The sequence below is a fragment of the Giraffa tippelskirchi genome, chromosome 7 (assembly GCF_054371585.1).
Source record: "Giraffa tippelskirchi isolate mGirTip1 chromosome 7, T2T-mGirTip1v1.2.pri, whole genome shotgun sequence".
NCBI lineage: Eukaryota > Metazoa > Chordata > Mammalia > Artiodactyla > Giraffidae > Giraffa > Giraffa tippelskirchi.
The window spans coordinates 81,371,992-81,385,060 of NC_137281.1; the positions used below are offsets into that span (position 1 = coordinate 81,371,992).

Here is a 13,069-nt window from a genome sequence, read left to right on the forward strand (position 1 = left end):
GTGTTGTCAATAGATTATTACATCAATCAAAACATTTTTGGAGACTTACTGGGCAGCCTAATAATCAATTTTTGTAAATATTCCATTTGTCTTTTAAAAGAATGTGCATTTTCTGTTGGGTTCAGAGTTCTGCACATATCCATTAGATTCATAGGTTGTTAATTACCATGATAAAGACTGGCTAGCTGACAGACAGACCTGTTTTCACCTTCCTCCCGGGCACACAACAAGGCTATATTTCATGGCTTCTCTAGCAATATGATGTGGCCATATGAATTTTGGGCATTGGAACTTGAGTAAAATTTATAATGTGTCAGTTCTAGGACTGGTTCACAGTTGATTCTCCACTTTCTCTCTCTCTTTTTTTCAATAATTTTACTTTTATTTATTTTTGGTTGTGCTGGGTCTTTGTTGCTGTGTGGACTTTTTCTCTAGTTGGGGCAAGCAGGGGCTCCTCTCTAGTCACCACGTGGGGGCTTCTCATTGCAGAGGCTTTTCTTGATTTGGAGCGTGGGCTCTATGGTGTGTGGGCTTCAGTAGTTGCAGCTCCCTGGGTCTAGAGCACAGGCTCAGTAGTTGTGGCACACAGGCTTAGTTTTTCCTTGGCATGTGGGATCCTCCCGGATCAGGGCAGGCAGATTCTTTACCACTGAGCCATCAGAGAAGCCCCCGCAGTCTCTCTTTTACCACAACTATCTGCTAGGTCTCAACACTTAGGTGACCACGGAAGCCATATTTTGAAGCTTGCAGAGTATGTATCAGCTTGAATCCCTGAATGACTCTCTGGAGCAGAGACCCTTCCTCAGTACCTAGTGATCTAAGATTGGATTTTACATGAAAGAGAAATAAACTTATATTGTTTAACGTTTAAATTCCTGATATTTAAGGGTGGGTTTTTTTTTTTAAAGATGTTAATGTGACCTAAACTGATAAACATTTTTGCTCTCAGCTACTCAATGCCTTTACATTTTTGGTCTTGCTTTGGTCAGATCTGAAGTGTGTGTGTTAGAATCTCTCAATAGATATGTTGATTTATAAATTTCTCTTAGTAATTCTATAAATCTTTTTAAAAAATTTATTGGCTGCACCATGTCTTAGTTGCAGCATGCAGGCTCTCAGTTGCAGGATGTGGGATCTAGTTCTCTAACCAGGAATCAAACTTGGGCCCCTTGGGATGGGGGAATCTTAGCCACTGGGCCACCAGGGAAGTGCCATAATTCTACAAAATCTTGCTGTATATTTCATAGCTATGCTGTTAGGTGCACAAAATCTCATAAGTATTCTAAGTTCTTAGAAAATTATCCCTTTTGTCAATATCAAAAGTATTTTGCTGGTTATTTGCCAAATGTTCTTTGTCAGCTTTCCTCTGTAATTTTTAAAAGTACATTTTCTATATAATAAAATATAACTATATTCTTTTAATGGATTTTTAAATTAACCATATTTTTATAATTATTGATATACTTATTTTTAATAAACTTTTTATTTTGGAATAGTTTTATATTTACAGAAAAGTTGCAAAGATAGTACTAATACACTAATATAAATAGTACAGAATTTTCTAAATACTGCACATCCAGTTTCATTTCCTGTGATTGTTATCCTCTTATAGTGTTGTACATTTGTCAAAACTAAAAAAGCCAGTATTAGTAGGTTTCTGGGCAACTAAAGCCAAGATTTTTTTTTTCAGTTTCACCAGTCTTTCCACCAATGTGGAAGTTCTGTTCCAGGACTGAATCCAGGATATCACATTCTTTCACTTATTCTTGATCATCTTATTTGTATTTCCATTTCTAGGTTTTTACCAACTTTTTCTGCCCCCCCTCCCCACACACTCTCCTAGATTTTCTTGAAATCATGGAATCATTAAATTTTATTTATTCAGTTTTTTCAACTACTGATTTGAAACTTGCATATTCTTTTTGAGACTTCTAGTGGTTAACAATCATTTTTTATTGTGATAGAATGTGCATGAAGTGAAGTTTACTATTTTAACCATTTTTAAATGTACAGTTTTGGGATATTAAGTCCATTCACATTGCTGTGCAACCATCACCACCATTCACCTCCAAAACTTTTTCATCTTCTCATCTGAAACTCTGACTCCCTATTCACCCATGCTCCAATCCCTGCTACCTACCACTCTACTTTCTGTCTATGAATTTGACTACTTTAGATACCACACGTAAGTGGAATCATACAGTGTTGGTTCTCTTATGGCTTGGTAGATTTCACTTAGCATAATGTCTTCAAAGTTCAGTCATGCCATAACATGTGTCAGAATGCTCTTCCTTCTTTTAGTCTGAATAATGTTACATTCTGACATAAATCTATTTTTAATATGTATTTATTTATTTGACAGCAGCGGGTCCTAGTTGCAACATGTGGGATCTAGTTTCCTGACCAGGAATTGAACCCTTGGCCATAAGCATTGGTAGTGTGGACTCTTAGCCACTGGACCACTAGGGAAGTTCCCTGACACTAATTTTTTAAATAACAATTTTATTGAGATATAATGGGCTTCCCTCATAGCTCAGTTGGTAAAGAATTTGCCTGCAATGCAGAAGACTGCAGTTCGCTTCCTGGGTCGGGAAGATCCCCTGAAGAAGGAGTAGGCTACCCATTCCAGTATTCTTGGGCTTCCCTTGTGGCTCAGCTAGTAAAGAATCCACCTGCAATGGGGAGACCTGGGTTTGACCTCTGGCTTGGGAAGATCCCCTGGAGAAGGGAAAGGCTACCCACTGCCAGTATTCTGGCCTGGAGAATTTCATGGACTGTATAGTCCATGGGGTCACAAAGAGTCGGACACAACTGAGCAACTTTCGCTTCACTCACATACAATAACATTTACCTTTGCCAAATGTACACTTGAGTATTTGGGGTGTAGTTTTATAGAGTTGTCCAACCATCATCACTCTCTAATTTCCGAACATTTTCAGCATCCTTCTGGAAAAGCATTCCAAACAATTATCACTCCCCATTCTCCCTTCCCATTAGCCCCTAGCAATCTTTAATCTACTTTCTCTCTGTATGGTTTTGTCTTTTCTGGACGTTTCTTATAAATAGAATCATACAATATTTGTCCTTTTGTATCTGATTTTTTTCATTTACCGTAATGTTTTCAAGGTTTTTTCACGTTGTAGCATGTGTTCGTACTTCATTTCTTTTTTTTTCTGACACATCCTATAATGAAATAATTTTAATCTAATAACTGATAGTATTAACCATGATGTTTTTGTTTATAACTGATTTTTATTAGAGTATAATTGATTTACAATGTTGTGCTAGTTTCTTCTGTACTGCAAAGTGAATCAGTTATACATGTATTTACTCTTTTTTAGATTCTATTCCCATATATCATTACACAGTGTTGAGTAGAGTTCCCTGTGCTATACAGTAGGTTCTTATTAGTTATCTATTTTATATATAGCAGTGTGTATATGTCAATCCCAATCTCCCAATTTATCCCTTCTCCTCAGTACTTCATTTCTTTTTTTGGTTGAATGATATTCCACTGTGTGAGTATACCACATTTTGTTTATTCATTCATCAGTTGGATATTTGAGTTGTTTCCACTCTAGCTGTTATGAATAATGCTTCTATGACCATTTATTTACAGGTTTTAAAATTTCTTTTAGTTTTTAAATTATGAAAGTATGATAACACATTTATATGAGACTTAGAAAATATAGAACAAGGTTACATATAGTTCCACTATATATTGCAATTATTTTTTAAGTAGATAAATTAAGATTTTTAGATGGAGTTTCAATATCAAACTCTCAAAAGTTGACAGAATGAATATACAGAGAAGTAGAAGGATACAGTAGACCTGAAAAGCATTACAAATCAATTCAACATAATTAAAATTTATACAATTTTCACACAACAATAGGATATAATTTCTATACAAGTTCCCATGACGGTAAACTAGGAGACACTGGAACATATCCAGGGACATAAAACAAGGTGCAAAAATTTCATGGTCTAAAGGTATTGAAATTTCATGATCTAAAGGTCTGTTCTCTTATCACTATGGAATTATGTTAGAAATCAATATCAAAAGATATTTGAAAATAACTCATATATTTCAAGTGCAGGGTGACATTTACCAAGGAGATCTTCGACTTAGCCATTGAAAGGATCAATAAAGTTAGACTGAAAAAACAAGATGGTGCTTGCAGAGAAGAAAGCATTTAAATGAGAAATTGGTATCAAAATGAGAAATTGTGGCCTGAAAAAAAGGTGAAACAGCAATAAAGCATTTTTGACACATGGCCAGCATAATAATTTCCTAGACTGTTGCTCATGAGATAATAAATATACTGTGTAATATATAATACTAAAATCATGTAATGATTTACTAAACATATGATTTATCTTAAACATAAAAAAATGAGAAATTAATACTAAAGATACTCTAAACAAAATCCCATGTATTTGGAAATTAACTGTCCACTTTTAAATGATGGGTGTATCTAAGAAGCCATAACAGAAAATTGGAAAATATTTGTAATAGAATAAAAACAAAAAGAGAATTTACCAGAATTTGTTGCATGCAACTAAAGCTGCTCAATGCAATTAAATACAATGCGGTGTCTTGAATAAGGTATGAAAGCAAATAATGGGCACTGGCATAAAATTTTGTGAAAATTGAGCAAAATCTGAACTTTAGTTAAAGTTGTATCACTTGTTAATTTCCTGTTGTTTTTTTTTACAACATAGTATTTCTTTATATTCTCAGAATGGATTAGAAATTTCAACCCTCATTCAAAAAAAATTTTTTTTAAATCACTAAGATAATAAATTTTCTAGACTTTTAGCAATAATACCAGATGCCAAAACACATGGAACTATATCAAAATTGAGTGAATATAAGTTAGAAACCTAGCATTCTATTCATACTAAGTCAAACAAGTAGAATCAAAATGTCATAAATTTTTTTAGCTAGGCAAAAATTCATAAATATTCTCATATATATATTATATATACTATATATAAGTATATGAAAGCTTTTCTACTATGCTTGATAAAGGCTTGAGAAAGAACAACAAAATAGAGAGACAGGTAAACTGGAAAACATAAACTGAAATGGGAGCATGCATGCAAACATACTAAGTCACTTCAGTCATGTCCAACTCTTTGCGACCCTATGGACTGTAGCCTGACACACTCCTCTGTCCATGGGGTTCTCCAGGCAAGAACACTGGAGTGGGTTGCCATGCCCTTCTCCAGGGGATTTTCCCAACACAGGAATCAAACCCGCACTGAATATGAAATAGAAAAAGTGAAACAAACTAGATAAAAGTAAAAGATCATATAATCCAGTTGTTTTAAAACATGGCTTCTCATTAGAAACACATCGATTTACAGGTTTTTGTGTGGACATATGTTGTTAATTCTCTTGGGTATTTACCAGGATTAGAATTGGTGGATTATACAATAAATTTTTATATAACATTTTAAAGAACTGCCAAACTGTTTTCAAAAGTGGCTGTACCATTTTAGAGTCCCATCAGCAATATATGAGGGTTCCAATTTCACCTCATCCTCTCCGATACTTATTATCTTTTTTATTATAGTCATCCTAATGAGTGTGAAATGGTATCTCGTTGTGATTTTGATTTGCAATTCCATAATGAGTAATGATGTTGAGTACGTTTTCCTGTGCTTGTTAACATATATTTTAAAAAATTTTATTGAAGTATTGTTGATTTACAATGTTGTATTCATTGCTGCTGTGTAGCAAAGTATCTCAGTTATACATATATTTATACATTCTTTTTCATATTCTTTTCCATTACGGTTTATCACAGGATAATGAATATAGCTCCCTGTGCTGTACAATCGGACTTTGTTGTTTATCCATCCTATATATAATAATTTGCGTATACTAATCCCAAGTTCCTATCCCCCATTTCTCCTCCCCTTTGGCAACTGCAAGTCTGTTTTCCATGTCTGTGAGTCTGTTTCTGTTTCATAGATAAGTGCATTTGTGTCATATTTTAGATTCCACATATAAGTGATAAGCATAGGGCATTTGTCTTTCTCTGTCTGACTTACTTCATTTAGTATGATAGTCTCTAGGTCCCTCCATGTTGCTGCAAGTGGCGTTATTTCATTTTTTGTGTATGTGACTGAGTAGAATTCTATTGCATATACATACCACATCTTCTTTATCCACTCCTCTGTCAATGGATATTTACGTTGTCTCCATGTCCAGGCTGTTGTGAATAGTGCTGCTATGAACATAGGGGAGCATGTATCATTTTGAATTATAGTTTTGTTTGGATATACACTCAGAAGTGGGATTGCTGGATTATATGGCAACTCTGTTTTTAACCTTTTGAGGAACTTTTACACTGTTTTTGGTGGCTACACCAACTTACATTTCCACCAACAGTGTAAGAAGCTTCCCTTTTTTCTATTCCCTCTCCATCATTTATTATTTGTAGACTTTTTAATGATGGCCATTATGACTGGGTGAGGTGGTACTTCACTGTAGTTTTGATTTTAATGTCAATAATTAGTGATAATGAGCATCTTTTTCATATGCCTATTGGCCATCTGTATGTCTTCTTTGGAGAAATGTCTGTTTAGGTCTTCTGCCCATTTTTTGATTGAACTGTTTCTTTGTTATTGAGTTGTATGAGCTGTTTATATATTTTGGAAATCAAGCCCTTGCTGGTCATATCAATTGCAAGTATTTTCTCCTAGTCTGTAGGTTATCTTTTGCTTTTGTTTATGGTTTCCTTTGCTGTGCAAAAGCTTATAAATTTGAGTAGGTCTCATTTGTTTATTTTTTATTTCTATTGCCTTGGGAGACTGACCTAATAAAACTTTGGTATGATTTATAATAGAATATTTTGCCTATGTGCTCTTCTAGGAGTTTTATGGCATCTTGTCTTGTATTTAAGTCTTTAAGCCATTTTGAGTTAATTTTTGTGTATGGTGTGAAGGTAAGTTCTAACGTCACTGATTTACATACAGCTGCCCAACTTTCCCAATACCACTTGCTGAGTATACCACTTGTATATTCTTGCCTCCTTTGATGAAGATTAATTGTCCATAAGTTTGTGGGTTTATTTCTGGGCTCTCTATTCTGTTCCATTGATCCTTATATCATTTTGTGCTAGGACCATACTGTTTTGATTACTGTAGGTTTGTAGTATTGTCTGAAGTCTGGAGGGTTGTGCCTCCTGCTTTGTTCTTTCTTCTCAGGATTGCTTGTCAACTCTGGATCTTTTATGGTTCCATATAAATTTTAGGATTATTAATTGTTCTAGTTCTGTGAAAAATATCATGGGTAATTTGATAGAAATTGCATTAAATCTGTAGATTGCTTTGGGCAGTATGGCCATTTAAAAAATATTAATTCTTCCTATCCAAGGCTATAGCATATCTTTCCATTTCTTTGAATCATCTTCAATTTCTTTTATTAATGTTTTTTAATTCTCAACATATGAATCTTTTACCTTCTTGGTGAGGCTTATTCCTAAGGAATTTTTTGGATATGATTTTAAAAGAGATTATTTTTTTACATTCCCTTTCTGACATTTCATTGTTAGTGTAAAGAAATACAACTCATTTCTGTATTAACATTCGTTTTTTAATGCACATATACAAATACATTTTTAAAGAATTCATTAGGATCTATGTTCTCACTCAAACAAGGTAAAAATTCTAATAATAAACTTTTTTATTTTCCTTCACTTTTTGTGCAATATTTCTATACATGCTGACTTTGTTGATACCTGAAATTTTGGTTCCAGGTGGTTATTTTATAACTTTTCCAGGAAATTCTTACTATGATTTCTTAAACTCTTTGTTCACCTTTGGTCTTTGCATGACAGTTTCCTCTTGGATTTACTTTTTTTCCACCTTAACTGGAGCACAGCATCTAATTGGCTATTGTTTTATTTTGTTTTGTTTTCAGAAGGGATCTGGAGAGAAGAGCTGAGTAAATTTTCTGAGTACTTTTATATCTGAAAATGCCTCTCTTTTATCTTCACATTTAAGTAATAATTTGGCTATTAAATAATGAATTCAAGTACCCCTATGGTTGGCGTTTTGAACACATCGAATTGATGTTGCCAAAAAGAAATGTGACTTCATTCTTTTGCGGTTGATAAATCTGATTTTTTTAAATGAGCTTTTAATTTGTAATTTCTTCTTTAGCCTTCATCTTCTGAAATTTCACTTTGATGAATCCAAAGGTGGCTTAAAAATTTTTATTGGCACAGGATGGACCCTTTAAATCTGAAGACTTTTTAAAAGAATATCTCTGGATATTATTTCTTTAAATATTGCATCCTTTCTATTGTCTCTGCCCTATATCTCTGAAACTCTTTTTAGATAAGTATTAATACTTACTTAGTAATACTTCTGAATCTGTCCCTTATATCCTTAAGTATTCTTTTTACCATCCATCTCTATTATTTGTGCTGCATTCCAGAAGAATTCCTAGATCTTATCATTCAGTTCCCTGATTCACTCTTTAACTGTGTTCATTCAGCTATTAGCCCATTTATTTTTAAATTTCAATAATTATATTTTTATTACAAAATCTCTAATTGTTATTTTTTTTACAACCAGCTCTCCCTGCTTCTTAAATGAAACACTCTTCCTTATCGCTCTGAGGATTTGTCATTACATTTATTTGGAAGTCTAGTTCTGGTTAATTTTCTTTCCTCAAATGTGCCTTCATCTGTTAGACCTTTATTGTCTTTTTTTATAATATTGCACACCTCAAGCAATTGGCAATTGTTGACTGTCTATGCATTTTTGCAGTTGCAGTGTCTGATTAGGCTGACAGCTGTCTCTTGTTGAGTAGTTTGCTTATAGAGAGGGGCAAAACAGTTGCTAGGACTTGTACTCCATGATACTTTGATGGGCAGGACCTGCTGCCCATGGAACCTCAGCAGCTGGTCTTCTGGGCATGGATGTTTTTCATTCCTTCCAGACTTTGACAGCCACTCAGTACATGGCCCTTTCTCATTAATCCAAGTACTTACCCTCAAGCTCTTACATACAAGGTACATGGAGAAATGTAAGGTCAATGGGCCTGTCTGCTCCTACTACAGTTCCCCAAAATTCCCCCATCAATTTCCCCAGGGGCACTATTTTTTTCTCCCATCACCTCTGGACAAGGAACACCTTGGTGTTCTTCCTTCCTTTGGAGTGGCTCACTCCAGCTGTTGCTGCTACTGATTTCCTCTCTAATCCAATCTTGCCTGGTTTCAGTCTCATGGAAATCCTTCACACTATTGGACAATGAAGAAAACCTCTACTTGTTTTTGAATGTATATCTTGTCCTCCTATATTTTCTAAGGCTGGGTGTGGGTTCAGTCTGCTGTATATACATGTAATTCTGTATTTTTCCACTTAATATTTTGTTAAAAACATGTTCTCAGATACACAAGTATAAATACATGCTTATGTGTGTTTGTGTGTTTGTGTTTCCTAGCTGTGTCTGCTTACAGGGCCCAGAGGCCCTAAATGATACTTTAGTTGTAAAGAGTACACTTATTGTCCAAATCTTGGTTTCTAAATACTATTATCCACTAAAAGTAAACAAGGCTTCTTTGGAGAAATGACAGATTCTAGGACTGAGGCATGGACGGTACAAAACAAACCTGGAATATCTTGGTGCAACAGATAGTATAGAAGTGTCAGAAAAAAAGATGAGTTTCTGTCAGAAGAACATAGGAGTCAGTTGAAAGGATCCCCAGTGGACAAATCTGGGGTAACTTGAGCATCAAAATAAGTAATAATAAATAATAACCCATAAAATAAAGATAAATAAGAATCCATGCTGATAAAAAGATGAATAAATCTATAAATGAGGGAGAAGGGAAAGTTTTTCCTTAGGGTACAATTCCAACTAGTAAAGAAAGTTTGATGGAATCAGAAAATCACCTTTTGGCAACCACCATGGTAAGAATTGGGCTTCCCTGATGGCTCAGACAGTAAAAAATCTCCTGCAATTCAGGAGACCCAGGTTCAGTCCCTGAGTTGGGAAGATCCCCTCTAGAAGGGAAAGACTACCTGTTCCAGTATTCTTGCCTGGAGAATTCCATGGACAGAGGAGCCTGGCAGGCTACAGTCCATGGGGTCGCAAAGAGTTGGACATGACTGAGAGACTAACACTTTCACTTCATAGTAAAACATTTAGTATCAATAGTTGCTAAAATTGGTGGGTAGAAATTTAACAGGAAATAGGATATTTGCATAGTCTCAGAGTATATTTCCATGAGAGGCTTATTAATTATAAAGGGAAGAGTAGTAAGTTTAAAGTGGAGAAACTTGACGGTCAACACCTTAACTGAGTGATTGTTGTTGTTTAGTCACTAAGTTGTATCCGACTCTTGTGACCCTATGGACTCTCACCCACCAGGTTCCTCTGCCCATGGGATTTCCTAGTCAAGAATACTGGAGTGTGTTGCCACTTCCTTCTCCTAGGGATCTTCCTGACCCAGGGATCAAACCTGCATCTCCTGCATTGACAGGTGGACTCTTTACTGCTGAGCCATAGGGAAGCAACAGAATGATTGTTGTTGTTGTTGAGTCACTAAGTTGTGTCTGACTCTTTGCAACCCCATGAGCTGCAGCATGCCAGGATTTCCTGTCCTTCACTATCTGCTGGAGTTTGCTCAAACTCATGTCCATTGAGTTGGTGATGCCATCCAACTATCTCATCTTCTATTGCCCACTTCTCACTACTAATGTGACAAGTAGGCACCATGTGCCTCTTTGTTGAAAAGGACGTACCATCACCTCCGTCATGTTTCTGACAAAAATGCATAATTGGCATCTAAGTATGAGGAGTATAAGCTTTCCACATTTTTTTTTTTGAGTTTTCCAAAGATTTATTGAAGCAGAAACAAGTTGGTCAGATACTTGATGGAAAAAAGCAGTTTTAATGGTATTCAAAAATACTTTTTTAAAAGTATTCTAGCACAAGTTGTCTTCGGTAAACTAGATTATGTTGTAAACTTTTTTCTTAATCTTTTATGGATATTGGTTCAAGAACTAGGGCTTATTCCTATTCTAAATCTATCTTGCGCTCCTGAAAAAACTGCAGAAAGGCCCTTGAAAGCTGTTTCTTTAAGATACGGATTTTTTTTCCTTCTTGCTTGTAGTATTTTGCTGCATGGAGTATGTGCAGTTTTTATTCCAGATCATCGTGATGCTGGACGTTTTGTTGATAACCTGTCCATCTCTGGTTTCCATCGTCTTAATCAGAAGTGTCCTTTTTGAATGGGTGTCAACCAGAGGGAGTGAATCCAGATTGGTTTCCCTTAAGTTCAGGGAAGAAAAGTTTGGAAGAGGCAGAGAAATTCTGCTCCCCTCTCCTTCCAGCAGCTTCCTGTAGGTGGCGATCTCGATGTCGAGTGCCATCTTGACATTCAGCAGGTCTTGGTGTTCACGCAGGTGATGAACCATCTCTTCCTTCATGTTCTGAATCTCATCCTGCAGGCGGCCAATAGTGCCTTGGTAGTTAGCAGCTTCCACAGAGCAGTTCTCTTCCATTTCACGCATCTGGTGTTCCAGGGACTCGTTAGTCCCTTTGAGTGCATCCACCTCGCAGGTGAGAGACCACACCTGCCGACGGTACTCATTCGACTCCTGCTTGGCCTGGCGCAGGGCGTCATTGTTGCGGTTAGCAGCTTCAGAGAGGTCAGCAAACTTGGACTTGTACCATTCCTCAGCCTTCTGAAGGTTCTTGGCGGCCACGCTCTCATACTGCTGACGGACATCACGCAGGGCAGCCGTGAGGTCAGGCTTGGAAACACCATATCGATTTGGAGGTGCTGTTCTTGAATCTGGGCCTGAAGCTCCCGAATTTCCTCATCATGCAGTTTCTTCAAAAAGGCAATCTCTTCTTGCAAGGATTCCACTTTACGCTCCAGGTCGAGACGTGCCAAAGAGGCATTGTCAACATCCTGTCTGAAAGACTGTAGAATGCTTTCGGCTTCCTCCCTCTGAAGCATCTGCTCCTGCAACTTCTCCCGGAGCCTCATGATGTCTTCGGTCAGGTTGTCGCGCTCCACCTTGACGTGGGCCTTGTCGTTGGTGAGCTGGTCCACCTGCCGGCGCAGCTCTCGCATCTCCTCCTCGTAGAGGTCCCCCAGACGCGACTTGTCCTGGCCCTTGAGCTGCCCGCTCGGCCAGCAGGATCTTGTTCTGCTGCTCCAGGAAGCGCACCTTGTCGATGTAGTTGGCGAAGCGGTCATTGAGCTCCTGCAGCTCCACCTTCTCGTTGGTGCGCGTGTTCTTGAACTCGGTGTTGATGGCGTCAGCCAACGAGAAGTCCACCGAGTCCTGCAGCAGCCGCACGCCGGGCACGCCACTCCGCAGGCGCACGGCCGAGGAGCGCGTGGCTTACACACCACCCGGGGACGAGATGTAGAGGGTACGGCTGGTGGTAGGGCGCAGCGCGCTGCCCAGGCTGTAGGTGAGGGTGGACGTGGTCATGTAGCTCCAGGTGGAGCTCGGCCGGCTCGCTGTGCCGGGGCCACCAAACATCCTGCTGTAGGAGGACGAGGACACGGACATGATGGACATGGCTGCAGAGGGTGGCGGTGGACTGGGCGGCTGCAGTAGCACGGACTGGCTCCGGGAAGAGAGGCGAGCTCGAGGGCACGGTGGGTGTGGGCAGAGGGAGTGCTGCTGCGTCTCTGGTGCAGGGACCCCGTAGCGAGAGTGGCAGAGCAGCTTTCCACATTTTATTATGATCTACACAGTCAAAGTCCGTCTAGTCAAGGCTATGGTTTTTCCAGTGGTCATGTATGGATGTGAGAGGTGGACTATAAAGAAAGCTGAGCGCCAAAGAATTGATGCTTTTGAACTGTGGTGTTGGAGAAGACTCTTGCGAGTCCCTTGGACTGCAAGGAGATCCAACCAGTCCATCCTAAAGGAGATCAGTCCTGGGTGTTCATTGGAAGGACTGATGTTGAAGCTGAAACTCCAATACTTTGGCCACCTGATGTGAAGAGCTGACTCATTGGAAAAGACCCTGATGCTGGGAAAGATTAAGGGCAGAAGGAGAAGGAGATGACAGAGGATG

The 13,069-nt window shown here is 38.0% G+C and overlaps 1 pseudogene; it reads right to left on the reverse strand.

Moving 5' to 3' along the window:
* Positions 1–11,170: 11,170 nt before the first annotated feature.
* On the reverse strand, positions 11,171–12,567 carry LOC145513073 (vimentin pseudogene; annotated as a pseudogene).
* Between the last annotated feature and the right edge of the window lie 502 nt (positions 12,568–13,069).